The sequence below is a fragment of the Bufo bufo genome, chromosome 6 (assembly GCF_905171765.1).
Source record: "Bufo bufo chromosome 6, aBufBuf1.1, whole genome shotgun sequence".
NCBI classification, from domain to species: Eukaryota; Metazoa; Chordata; class Amphibia; order Anura; family Bufonidae; genus Bufo; species Bufo bufo.
In genome coordinates this window covers 124,169-138,215 of record NC_053394.1, presented here as the reverse complement: position 1 = coordinate 138,215, position 14,047 = coordinate 124,169, and the positions used below count along the sequence as shown (strand labels likewise).

Here is a 14,047-nt window from a genome sequence, read left to right as displayed (position 1 = left end):
CGCCCAGTGTTGGACCTCAAGTTGGTAAACCGTTACCTTCGGGTCCGCCGTTTTCGCATGCAGTCTCTTCGCACCGTGATAGCTTCCTTGGCGCAAGGGGAATGGCTAACTTCCGTGGATATCCAGAACGCATACCTGCACGTCCCCATCGCAATTGCCCACCAGCGTTTTTTGCGCTTCGCGGTCCACTCGGACCACTACCAGTTCGTCGCCCTGCCATTTGGTCTGGCGACTGCGCCGAGGGTGTTTTTACCAAGGTGATCGCTCCGCTTATGGGCCTTCTTCGCTCCAGAGGCATCACCTTGATTCCGTACCTGGACGACATTCTCATCAAAGCGTCGTCGTTCCGGCAGTGCGAGGAGAGTCTGCAGATCATCTTGGACACCCTCGCCCGCTTTGGGTGGATAGTGAACCTTTGGAAATCCTCCCTGATCCCGTCCACTCGGATTCAGTTCCTTGGTATGATTCTGGACTCCGGGGCAGCTCAGGTGCGTCTTCCAGCGGACAAGTTGAAGGACCTTCGCAGTGCGGTGCTCCTGTTGCTTCGGCAGCGCACAGTCTCCATCCGGACTTGTATGCGGGTGTTGGGCCTTATGGTGGCCTCGTTCGAGGCGGTGCCATTCGCTCAATTTCACACCCGGGCTTTTCAGCGAGCGATCCTCTTGACCTGGGACAAGTCCCAGGAGTCCTTGGATCGTTGGTTTTCCCTTCCTCAACAGGTTCTGTCGGACCTCCATTGGTGGCTCTCCCCAACTCACCTGGAGATGGGGTAAGTCTTTCCTTCCGATCAGATGGACGGTCATTACGACAGACGCCAGTCTTCGGTACTCGGACTGCCCAGGGCGTATGGTCTCTGTCGGAGTCCAGACTATCCATCAATGTCTTGGAGCTTCGTGCAATTTTCCGCTCACTGCGCCATTGGTCTCACCTCCTGCGGGGCCTTCATGTCCGAGTTCAGTTGGACAATGCCACAGTGGTAGCATATGTCAACCATCGGGGGGGGGGGGGACTCGCAGCTCGAACGCCATGTCGTAGAAGGCGAGGATCCTCAAGTGGGCGGAGGTCCATGTTCCGGCCCTGTCGGCGGTCCACATTCCTGGCGTTGTCAATTGGATGGCAGATTTCCTGAGCCGGACGACGATAGACCCCGGGGAATGGTCTCTCCATCCGGAAGCATTTGACGCTCTGTCATCGCTGGGGACGGCCGGAAGTGGATCTGATGGCCTCCGGCCTCAATCACAAGCTTCCGTGCTACTTCGCCCGTGCAAGGGATCCCGCAGCTTGTGGAGTGGACGCGCTCGTGGCGCCGTGGGACGGGTTCACGTTCCTCTGTCTTTCCGCCGTTGTTCCGCCCGCAAGGGCCCGTCTTCCACCCGAGTTTAGATACTCTGTTTGACGTCGTGGCTCTTGAAACCTTCCTTTTGAAGCAGCAGGGTTTTTCCGATGCAGTGGTTCGGATGCTCATTCGGGCCAGGAAACCTACCTCTTCCAGGATTTATTATAGAACCTGGAAGTCCTTCCTTCGTTCCTGTGAGAAGCGGGACTGATCTCCCAGCTGGTCGTTTTGGCCTTCCTTCAGTCCGGACTGGAATTGGGCATGGCGCTCAGCTCCTTGAAGGGCCAGGTGTCGGCCCTTTCCATTTTCTTTCAGCGATCCTTGGCGGGACTGGGTCCTGTTAGGACCTTCTTTCAGGGTGTTGCACACTCCGCTCCGCATTACCGTCCCCCGCTTCATCCGTGGGATCTCAACTTGGTATTGGGGGTTCTGCAAGCTTCTCCTTTCGAACCCTTGCGGGAGGCTTCCCCCCGCCTGCTATCCTGGAAAGTGGCCTTCCTGATGGCCATCACATCCATACGAAGGGTTTCAGATTTGGCAGCTCTGTCATGTCGTGAACCATTCCTAGTCTTTCATCAGGACAAGGTGGTCCTCCGTCCGGTCCCTTCCTTTTTGCCCAAGGTAGTGTTGACTTTTCACCTCAATGAGGACATTGTCCTGCTGTCCTTTTGCCCTGGGCCCTCCTTTCAGAGAGAGGTGTCGTTACACCGTCTAGATGTGGTGCGGGCTCTGCGGATTTACCTTTTGGCCGTGGCTCCCTTTCGGCGCACGGACGCCTCGTTCGTCCTTCCGGAGGGTTATAGGAAGGGATTGGCAGCTTCAAAGGTGACGATCTCCCGGTGGATTCGCTCCACTATTTTGGAATGTTACCGCATTCGGGACAGGAAGCCCCCTCTGGGGATCACGGCCCACTCTACCAGGGCACTTGGGTCCTCCTGGGTTCACTTTCACCGTGTGTCGGCAGCTCAGTTGTGTAAAGCCGCGACCTGGTCTTCCCTCCACACTTTTTTACAAAGTTTTACAGGGTTCTCACACTCGCTTCTGCGGACGCCGCTCGGTCTGCAGACCTCGGTTGCGAGGTTCTCTACCTACTTCGCTCTATTTTGTGTTCCCTCCCCAGGGACTGCTTTAGGACGTCCCATGGTCTGTGTCCCCCAATGATATAAGCGAGGAAAACGAGATTTTGTGAAACTCGCCTGTAAAATCTGTCTCTTGTTTGATTCATTGAGGGACACAGCACCCACCCCGTTTGGGTCCGTTGACCGTGGAGTTGGTTGATGTTTTATCCTTCTGCTTCTCCTACTGCTTTTGCACAAACTGAAGGCTCTCTCGTGGCCGGAGGGGGTATAGCTGGCGGGGGAGGAGCTAACAGTTTTCAGCCTAGTGTTGCCTCCTAGTGGCAGCAAGCAGCTATACCCATGGTCTGTGTCCCCCAATGATATAAGCGAGAAACTGACTTTACAGGTGAGTTTGACAAAATCTCGTTTTTTCTTCTCCAGATGGAGGCAGTGTCCCCTTGTCTTCTGAGGGGATTTTTACTTGGAGCAAGCTTTTCACCTTAATTTTTGTATGGCCCATTTACCCGTATTTTTTTCGCCCTATAAGACGCACCTGCCCATAAGACACAGCTAAGAGGACAATAAGAAAAAAATAATAATTTAATCTCCGCTCAGAGCATTAATCAGACCTCAGCTCAGACCCTGAATGTTAATATTAGGAGGAGCAGTACTGAAAAATGTGCACCCCTATCTAGGGCTAACAACATGTCTGGTATCATGGCATTACACACGGGCACCATGTACCAGACCACAACGTGTGTAGTCCCGAAGCCACTGCCTCTTCCAGTGACTATTGCAATATGCTATTGGCTACCAGTTTAGAAAGCTGTGAATGTGAAGACTGCTGAGACTTCTAGTTCTCCAGAATCTGCTGCACGCAGTCGAGTCCAGTAGCTGTCCCCCTCTTACTGCTGATAATGACTGTGTCCCCATGCAGTGACACGGCCAGCGCCGCCCGTCAGGGCTCATAAGCACTGCTCTCACTATGCCTTGCGCCGCCATATTTGATCAGACCACAAAACCTGCCACACGGTAGCTTCTGCAAGAGAAGACCAGGAAGCGGTGAGTACAGAGCCCAGGAAGCGCTGCATTCACTGATTCCCAGTCCTCCTGTACTAATGAGCGCTTCCAATCTCTTTAATCTTTCCTCATAACTAAGACCCTCCAGGCCCCTTATCAGTCGGGTTAGGGACATGTTGGCTTCTGGTCTTCAGTCTTAATTGTGGTGTTTGATGCCAGTTTTTCTCTTTTATGTATACAGGGGACCATCGGCCTGGACAGCGTTTCATAGACTAGACAAGTCTATGTCGCAGAAGGAATTCCAAGACTTCTTTGGCTTGAATGTCAATCTTTTACGGATGAATTGTTTTATTGACAATAAAGGCCAGTTCTGATGTTCTGACATGTAGCCATTGCCTGGATTGTAGACTACTTTGATGATGTTTCACCAAATAGAACTGCAGGGGTTTTTGCATTGACTTCTCCATTTATTTCTAGCAGAATATTTCTCCCTGCCCAGGAAATGGAAATCCATGGAACAATAAAAGTTTTTATTAATATTTAATTCACTTTGATTTGTTGTGGGTTTTTTACATTTTTTATTTTTTTCACCCAGATACATTGCACAACAGACACAATGGCATGGCAGATATGCAACACTATGGCCCCTTTCACATGGGCGAGTATTCCGCGCGGATGCGATGCGTGAGTTGAACGCATTGCACCCGCACTGAATACCGACCCATTCACTTCTATGGGGCTGTTCACATGAGCGGTGATTTTCACGCATCACTTGTGCGTTGCGTCAAAATCGCAGCATGCTCTATATTCTGCGTTTTTCACGCAACGCAGGCCCCATAGAAGTGAATGGGGTTGCATGAAAATCGCAAGCAAGTGCAGATGCGGTGCGATTTTCACGCATGGTTACTAGGAGACAGTCTATTCACTATATTATTTTCCCTTATAACATGCTTATAAGGGAAAATAATAGCATTCTGAATACAGAATGCTTAGTAGGTGATCAATTGAGGGTTAAAAAAAAATAAAATAAAAATTAACTCCCCTTCTCCTCTTGTTCGCGTAGTTCCCGGTCTCTTCTTTACTTCTCAAAAGAGGAACTATCGGCTAGGACCTGTGGTGACGTTGGATCACATGGTCCATCACCACGGTGATGGACCATGTGATTGGAGCATGTGATCTGACGTCACCAAAGGTCCTTTAGCCCACAGCTCATCATTAAAGAAGTAAAGAGACCGGGAACTACGCGAACAAGAGGAGAAGGTGAGTTAATTTTTATTTATTTTTTTTAACCCTCAAGTGATCACCTACTAAGCATTCTGTATTCAGAATGCTATTATTTTCCCTTATAACCATGTTATAAGGGAAAATAATACAATCTACACAACACCTAACCCAAGCCCGAACTTCTGTGAAGAAGTTCGGGTTTGGGTACCAAACATGCGTGATTTTTCTCACGCGAGTGCAAAACGCATTACAATGTTTTGCACTCGCGTGGAAAAATCGCGGGTGTTCCCGCAACGCACCCTCACATTTTCCCGCAACGCCCGTGTGAAAGAGGCCTATATCTGCACAAGGACAGTTCTTTATTTTTACTGGTGTTCCTGTCTATAAAGGTAGCCCTACACATTAGATAGAAGTCTGCCTGTCTCTTAACATTGGGGCGTCTGGGACTGTTCGTCCGTACCTTTGGTCTGTGGGCGTCTGGGACTAGGTGTCTGTAACAACTCATCACTGTTACTGAGCTTGTTTTACTTTATAGACCTTCATTCAAAATTAAAACAAAAACAGGTGGTTGTTTTTTTCCCACTACCCACAGGGCTCCATGACCAAAAAATGGAGCAAAGGTTGTATAGGGTGGAGCAGGTATACATATGAGACTTCAGATAGTGGAAAGGACACTGCTTCAGGGGCAGACATAGAAGGACATGTATTTATGTTTCAAAAAGTACTTATTGGCAAAATTGCATGAATGCAAGTTCACCGGGTTTGTCAAAGGTTATGCACATAAATGAATATGAATATCCAAAAGTAATGCTTAAAGCCAAGTAGAATCTGAGCAAACAGTAAGTAGAACAACCAAATAGTTTAAGAGCGGTGAACATTTATAACCAAAAATATATATGGATAATGTGATACCGATAAAGGCTCAGCCCTCGTGACTCTCCTGGTCCCAGGGATGAAGAAGGGAGGGGAAGTGCAATGGTCAGATCCTCCAGAAGGCATCATATATGCTTCTAAAAATAGGAAGTATTGTAAATCAGGAGAATTGGAACATGTCGGCCATGGATGCCATATTGCTGAACATTATGCTCTGCTATCATTTAGAGTAGTGTATTGTAAGGGTATTTTGAAGTATTGATTGGTTCTGTCCCCTTTAATTCTGTCTCTTTTATATTACCTTTTAACCCCCTCAGCCCCTATGGCTTAAACCCCCTTAATGACCAGACCACTTTTTACACTTCTGACCTACACTACTTTCACCGTTTATTGCTCGGTCATGCAACTTACCACCCAAATGAATTTTACCTCCTTTTCTTCTCACTAATAGAGCTTTCATTTGGTGGTATTTCATTGCTGCTGACATTTTTACTTTTTTTGTTATTAATCGAAATTGACCGAAATTATTGCAAAAAAATGACATTTTTCACTTTCAGTTGTAACATTTTTCAAAAAAAACTAAATTTCTATATAAATTTTTCTCTAAATTTATTGTTCTACATGTCTTTGATAAAAAAAATATGTTTGGGTAAAAGTTATAGCGTTTACAAACTATGGTACAAAAATGTGAATTTCCGCTTTTTGAAGCAGCTCTGACTTTCTGAGCACCTGTCATGTTTCCTGAGGTTCTACAATGGCCAGACAGTACAAACACCCCACAAATGACCCCATTTCTGAAAGTAGACACCCTAAGGTATTCGCTGATGGGCATAGTGAGTTCATAGAACTTTTTATTTTTTGTCACAAGTTAGCGGAAAATGATGATTTTTTTTTTTTTCTTACAAAGTCTCATATTCCACTAACTTGTGACCAAAAATAAAAACTTCCATGAACTCGCCATGCCCATCACGAAATACCTTGGGGTGTCTTCTTTCCAAAATAGGGTCACTTGTGGGGTAGTTATACTGCCCTGGCATTTTAGGGGCCCGAATGCGTGAGAAGTAGTTTGAAATCAAAATCTGTAATAAATGACCTGTGAAATCCGAAAGGTGCTCTTTGGAATGTGGGCCCCTTTGCCCACCTAGGCTGCAAAAAAGTGTCACACATCTGGTATCGCCGTATTCAGGAGAAGTAGGGCAATGTGTTTTGGGGTGTCTTTTTACACATGCCCATGCTGGGTGAGAGAAATATCTCTGTAAAATGACAACTTTGTATAAAAAAAATGGGAAAAGTTGTCTTTTAGAGAGATATTTCTCTCACCCAGCATGGGTATATGTAAACATACACCCCAAAACACATTGCCTTACTTCTCCTGAGTACGGAGATACCAGATGTGTGACACTTTTTTGCAGCCTAGGTGGGCAAAGGAGCCCACATTCTAAAGAGCACCTTTAGGATTTCACAGGTCATTTTTTACACATTTTGATTTCAAACTACTTCGCACCCATTAGGGCCCCTAAAATGCCAAGGCAGTATAACTACCCCACAAGTGATCCCATTTTGGAAAGAAATCACCCCAAGGTATATTGTGATGGGCATAGTGAGTTCATGGAAGTTTTTATTTTTTGTCCCACTAACTTGTGACAAAAAATAAAAAATTTTAGGAACTCGCCATGCCCCTCACGGAATACCTTGGGGTGTCTTCTTTCCAAAATGGGGTTACTTGTGGGGTAGTTATACTGCCCTGGCATTTTAGGGGCCCTAATGCGTGAGAAGTAGTTTGAAATCCAAATGTGAGAAGAAGTCTGGAATCCAAATGTCTAAAAATGCTCTCCTAAAAGGAATTTGGGCCCCTTTGCGCATCTAGGCAGCAAAAAAGTGTCACACATGTGGTATCGCCGTATTCAGAAGAATTAGGGCAATGTGTTTTGGGGTGTATTTTTACATATACCTATGCTGGGTGAGAGAAATATCTCTCAAAGTCAACTTTTCCATTTTTTTTTTGTGATTATAGAGAGATATTTCTCTCACCCAGCATGGGTATATGTAAAAAGACACCCCAAAACACATTCCCCAACTTCTCCTGAGTACGGCGATACCACATGTGTGACACTTTTTTGCAGCCTAGATGCGCAATTCCTTTTAGGAGGGCATTTTTAGACATTTGGATTCCAGACTTCTTCTCACGCTTTAGGGCCCCTAAAATGCCAGGGCAGTATAAATACCCCACATGTGACCCCATTTCGGAAAGAAGACACCCCAAGGTATTCAATGAGGGGCATGGCGAGTTCATAGAAGCTTTTTTTTTTTTTTTTTTTTTGGGCACAATTTAGCGGAAATTAATTTTTGGGTTTTTGTATTTTCTCACAAAGTCTCCCTTTCCGCTAACTTAGGACAAAAATTTCAATCTTTCATGGACTCAATATGCCCCTCACAGAATACCTTGGGGTGTCTTTTTTCCGAAATGGGGTCACATGTGGGGTATTTATACTGCCCTGGCATTTTAGGGGCCCTAAAGCGTGAGAAGTCGTCTGGAATATAAATGTCTAAAAAATGTTATGCATTTGGATTCCGTGAGGGGTATGGTGAGTTCATGTGAGATTTTATTTTTTGTCACAAGTTAGTGGAATATGAGACTTTGTAAGAAAAAACAAAAAAATATCAATTTCCGCTAAGGCCTCTTTCACACTTGCGTTGTTGGGATCCGGCATGCACTTCCGTTGCCGGAGGTGCCTGTCGGATCCGTAACAACGCAAGTGTACTGAAAGCATTTGAAGACGGAACCGTCTTCCAAATGCTTTCAGTGTTACTATGGCACCCAGGACGCTATTAAAGTCCTGGTTGCCATAGTAGTAGCGGGGAGCGGGGGAGCGGTATACTTACAGTCCGTGCGGCTCCCCGGGCGCTCCAGAATGACGTCAGAGCGCCCCATGCGCATGGATGACGTGATCCATGTGATCACGTGATCCATGCGCTTGGGGCGCCCTGACGTCACTCTGGAGCGCCCGGGGAGCCGCACGGACGGTAAGTATGCTGCTCCCCTGCTCCCCGCTACACTTACCATGGCTGTCAGGACTTTAGCGTCCCGGTAGCCATGGTAACTATTCAGAAAAAGCTAAACGTCGGGTCCGGCAATGCGCCGAAACGACGTTTAGCTTAAGGCCGGATCCGGATCAATGCCTTTCAATGGGCATTGATCCCGGATCCGGCCTTGCGGCAAGTCTTCAGGATTTTTGGCCGGAGCAAAAAGCGCAGCATGCTGCAGTATTTTCTCCGGCCAAAAAACGTTCCGTACCGGAACTGAAGACATCCTGATGCATCCTGAACGGATTTCTCTCCATTCAGAATGCATTAGGATAATCCTGATCAGTATTCTTCCGGCATAGAGTCCCGACGACGGAACTCTATGCCGGAAGACAATAACGCAAGTGTGAAAGAGCCCTAACTTGTGCCCAAAAAAATTCTGAATGGAGCCTTAGAGGGGGGTGATCAATGACAGGGGGGTAATCACCCCATATAGACTCCCTGATTACCCCCCTGTCATTGATCACCCCCCTGTAAGGCTCCATTCAGACGTCCGTATGTATATCTGCGGATCCATGGATCGGATCCGCAAAACACATACTGACGTCTGAATGAAGCCTTACAGGGGGGTGATCAATGACAGGGGGGTAATCAGGGAGTCTATATGGGGTGATCAGGGGTTAATAAGGGGTTAATAAGTGACGGGGGGGGGGTGTAGTAGTGTTTGGTGCTACTTACAGAGCTGCCTGTGTCCTCTGGTGGTCGATCCAAGCAAAAGGGACCACCAGAGGACCAGGTATATTAGACGCTGTTATCAAAACGGCGTCTAATATACCTTTTAGGGGTTAGAAAAAAAAAAAAAATCGCATCTACACCCTGCCAGCGAACGATCGCCGCTGGCAGGCTGTAGATCAACTAGTTTACCTGCATTTCCTGTGACCGCGCACGCCTGTGTGCGCGCGTTCACAGGAAATCTCGTGTCTCGAGGGGATGATGAGCCGGCGCGTCCAGGAGGAATAACAGGGCCGCCACAAAGACGCAATCCTGCGTACGGCGGTCCTGAGCTGGTTAATATTGTGTATAATGAATTATTTTCTTTGTAGTGGGTTAGAGATATAGTTTGTATCCATCCCCCATTGTGCTAAGACCACACTGTAGGCAGGACTGATGGGAATAACTGGTCTGCACTGACAATTAGGGGGGAATCCACTTGGAACTTTATCCTAGGTAGAATGTAAGTATTAATTTGCCCTATCTCTTGTACATCTTGGAATGTCAGTCATGTGTTAGAACATGGTAGACAGCCCTGTGGTATGGCATGGCCGGCCGGAACCCTACCCCATATTGCATATTTAGGCTCATGATATTTATTTACTTTTCATTATTCACACTTAGTAAATATATTTCTTCACTTAGCCTGCGTAAGCTTATTCATTCTCAAATATTTTGAATTTATGTTACAAGTAACATAGTTTCTCATGTAATGAGATTCTTTTAACCCTACAAATAACCTCTGAAGACGACCTCTACCTGAAGGCAAAATGTATTCTCGCAGACATCGATATACTGTAAAAGTTTGTAGGCCTTATTATTAAATGTTGCTGGTTTAAACCCCAGCAAGTATACAGGTGCTGACAAAGGAAGATCTCTTCCAAATACCTCAAATAATCAACTGCGGAAACTGGTCCAGAACGATCTAACTATTGGACAGGTCCGTCATATGTGTAGGGTATTACAAACTTCCTGGAGGGTAAACCATTGGGTAAATAAGGTGCAGTCTAGAGGGCACCATATGTACTCTAGGAAGTATCTTTAGAATTACCTGCCAGCGACCTTTGCTAGTGGCCATGAAACGTTCATGCCAGTTACCCTAAAGAAAATGGATTTACCTGACATTTTCATTTCCTGTAGTCCTACAGCAGCACAGTCACAAATGGCTTCAAGTAGGTGGCACAGAAAACGCTATTCAATTATTCCATTGATAAAAGAGGCCTCGCACAAAACTTCGGAATAATACTGTACTGTACGTCTCTGTACATTATTAGAATGTATGGGCTCCGATGAGTTATTCACAACGTCGCAAGGTACTAGTCAGAACCAAAGCGGAGTTTGGTTTCAAGTTTTAAATTGTTTTTACATTTTAAAAATCAACCACTCTATGGGATACTGCAAAAGCGGTGCTGCGAGGCAGAGTGACCTCTAAGGTTGAGGTCACACGGGCGAGTGACCCATTCATTTCTATGGGGCTGTGCACTTGAGCAGTGATTTTCACGCATCACTTGTGCGTTGCCTGAAAATCGCAGCATGTTCTATATTGTGGGTTTATCACGTAACGCAGGCCCCACAGAAGTGAATGGGGCTGCGTGAAAATCGCAAGCAAGTGCGGATGCGGTGCGATTTTCATGCACGGTTGCTAAGAGACGATCGGGATGAAGACCCGATCATTATTATTTTACCTTATAACATGGTTATAAGGGACAATAATAGCATTCTTAATACAGATTGCAAAGTACAATAGCGCTGGCGGGGTTAAAAAATAAAAATAAAATAATTTAACTCTCCTTAATCCACTTGCTTGCGCAGCCGGCATGTCTTCTGTCTTCTTTTTTGCTGTGTGCAGGAAAAGGACCTGTGGAGACGTCACTCCGGTCATCACATGGTCCACCACATGATCCATCACCATGGTAAAAGATCATGTGACGGACCATGTGATGACCGGAGTGACGTCACCACAGGTCCTTTTCCTGCACACAGCAAAAAAGAAGACAGAAGAGATGCCGGCTGCGCGAGCAAGTGGATTAAGGCGAGTTAAATTATTTTATTTTTTAACCCCTCCAGCGCTATTGTACTGTGGATTCTGTATTCAGAATGCTATTATTTTCCCTTTATAACCATGTTTTAAGGGAAAATAATACAATCTAACCAGCACCTACCCCAAACCCGAACTTCTGTGAAGAATTTCGGGTTTGGGTACCAAACATACAGATTTTTCTCACGTGAGTGCAAAACGCATTGCAATGTTTTGCACTCACGCAGAAAAATCGTGCATGTTCCCGCAACGCACCCGCACCTTTTCCCGCAACGCCCGTCTGAACTCAGCCTAAAGGTTCACTCCCTGAGAGTTAAAACTAGAACCACACTAGATGCGGCCACGTTGAAACTGCGCACTACCTATAGTGCATTTCAAACTACCCCTTTGAACAATAATTGGGTTAGGGTATCGGCAAAAAAAATAAAAATACGAGATGTGGTATAGGAAATGGGAAAATATGCATTGGTCACAAATTGAAGCTAACCTGTTTAGATATGGTAACAAAACTGGTTGGCTGTTAGCACGCCTGATAAAAGGTCCAAAGGGGACACTGTATCGCACCACTGACCGACCATCAGGGTACACTACACACCGTGAAGAAGTACTTGACACTTTTAGATTCTTTATAATAGAGATCCACCTATGTAGTGCCCTGGAGCAGGGATACTTTGCATAGGGGAAATAGGCAACATGTTCACAAATGTCAAAGTTAAAACGTATACTGTTTATTACTGTGTTACTGTCACAGTGCGGTTCATTGTGACAGTTGTGTCCGTGTAGGCTGGCTGCATGCCCTCTCATGTACTGGCTGCAGGCTGAGTGCTGGCTGCAGTGTCTTCTGCCTGTGAAAGTTTGCTCTCCCCATGATGCTTCTCTGTTTGTCAGTGTTATACGAATTGTTTGTGTTCTTGCGTACTGGCTGCAGTGGTCTCCGTGTATACTGGTTGCCAGGGGCAATGTCCTGTACTGCAACCTGTGTGTTTTGTAGTTCTGCTACTCCTGTTCTGATGGGGTTTACGGCCCCTGATCTGTGGCTTAGCACATGCCCTCATTAAGCAGCTATTTCCATCTGTGAGCTGTGGGGCTTGTGGTCAGTCTTTCCTGTGCCTTGCTGGGTGTAGCCTCTCGCTGCTCACCCAGGAGGTCAGTCTTTCCTGTGCCTTACTGGGTGTAGCCCCTCGCTGCTTACCCAGGAGGTCAGTCTTTCCTGTGCCTTACTGGGTGTAGCCCCTCACTGCTCATCCAGGAGGTCAGTCTTTCCTGTGCCTTACTGGGTGTAGCCCCTCGCTGCTCACCCAGGAGGTCAGTCTTTCCTGTGCCTTACTGGGTGTAGCCCCTCGCTGCTCACCCAGGAGGTCAGTCTTTCCTGTGTCTTACTGGGTGTAGCCCCTCGCTGCTCACCCAGGAGGTCAGTCTTTCCTGTGCCTTGCTGGGTGTAGCCCCTCGCTGCTCACCCAGGAGGTCAGTCTTTCCTGTGCCTTGCCGGGTGTAGCCCCTCGCTGCTCACCCAGGAGGTCAGTCTTTCCTGTGTCTTACTGGGTGTAGCCCCTCGCTGCTCACCCAGGAGGTCAGTCTTTCCTGTGCCTTGCTGGGTGTAGCCCCTCGCTGCTCACCCAGGAGGTCAGTCTTTCCTGTGCCTTGCCGGGTGTAGCCCCTCGCTGCTCACCCAGGAGGTCAGTCTTTCCTGTGCCTTGCTGGGTGTAGCCCCTCGCTGCTTACCCAGGAGGTCAGTCTTTCCTGTGCCTTACTGGGTGTAGCCCCTCACTGCTCATCCAGGAGGTCAGTCTTTCCTGTGCCTTAATGGGTGTAGCCCCTCGCTGCTCACCCAGGAGGTCAGTCTTTCCTGTGCCTTGCCGGGTGTAGCCCCTCGCTGCTCACCCAGGAGGTCAGTCTTTCCTGTGCCTTGCTGGGTGTAGCCCCTCGCTGCTCACCCAGGAGGTCAGTCTTTCCTGTGCCTTGCTGGGTGTAGCCCCTCGCTGCTCATCCAGGAGGTCAGTCTTTCCTGTGTCTTGCTGGGTGTAGCCCCTCGCTGCTCACCCAGGAGGTCAGTCTTTCCTGTGTCTTACTGGGTGTAGCCCCTCGCTGCTCACCCAGGAGGTCAGTCTCTCCTGTGTCTTACTGGGTGTAGCCCCTCGCTGCTCACCCAGGAGGTCAGTCTTTCCTGTGTCTTACTGGGTGTAGCCCCTCGCTGCTCACCCAGGAGGTCAGTCTTTCCTGTGTCTTACTGGGTGTAGCCTCTCGCTGCTGACCCAGGAGGTCAGTCTTTCCTGTGTCTTACTGGGTGTAGCCCCTCGCTGCTCACCCAGGAGGTCAGTCTCTCCTGTGTCTTACTGGGTGTAGCCCCTCGCTGCTCACCCAGGAGGTCAGTCTTTCCTGTGCCTTACTGGGTGTAGCCTCTCGCTGCTCATCCAGGAGGTCAGTCTTTCCTGTGCCTTGCTGGGTGTAGCCCCTCGCTGCTCACCCGGGAGGTCAGTCTTTCCTGTGTCTTGCTGGGTGTAGCCCCTCGCTGCTCACCCAGGAGGTCAGTCTTTCCTGTGCCTTACTGGGTGTAGCCCCTCGCTGCTCACCCAGGAGGTCAGTCTTTCCTGTGTCTTACTGGGTTTAGCCCCTCGCTGCTCACCCAGGAGGTCAGACTTTCCTGTGCCTTACTGGGTGTAGCCCCTCGCTGCTCACCCAGGAGGTCAGTCTTTCCTGTGCCTT

General features: G+C 47.8%; 1 protein-coding gene across 2 annotated transcripts in view; it reads left to right on the top strand.

The window, feature by feature from the left end:
• Positions 1-3,958, top strand: part of LOC121003178 (SEC23 interacting protein) — a 52,038-nt gene extending 48,080 nt beyond the window's left edge. For both annotated transcript variants that reach the window (XM_040434814.1, XM_040434813.1), the window contains one exon: positions 3,656-3,958. The gene's annotated coding sequence lies outside the window, so the exon portion shown is untranslated. The remainder of the gene's footprint in view (positions 1-3,655) is intronic.
• Positions 3,959-14,047: the final 10,089 nt, after the last annotated feature.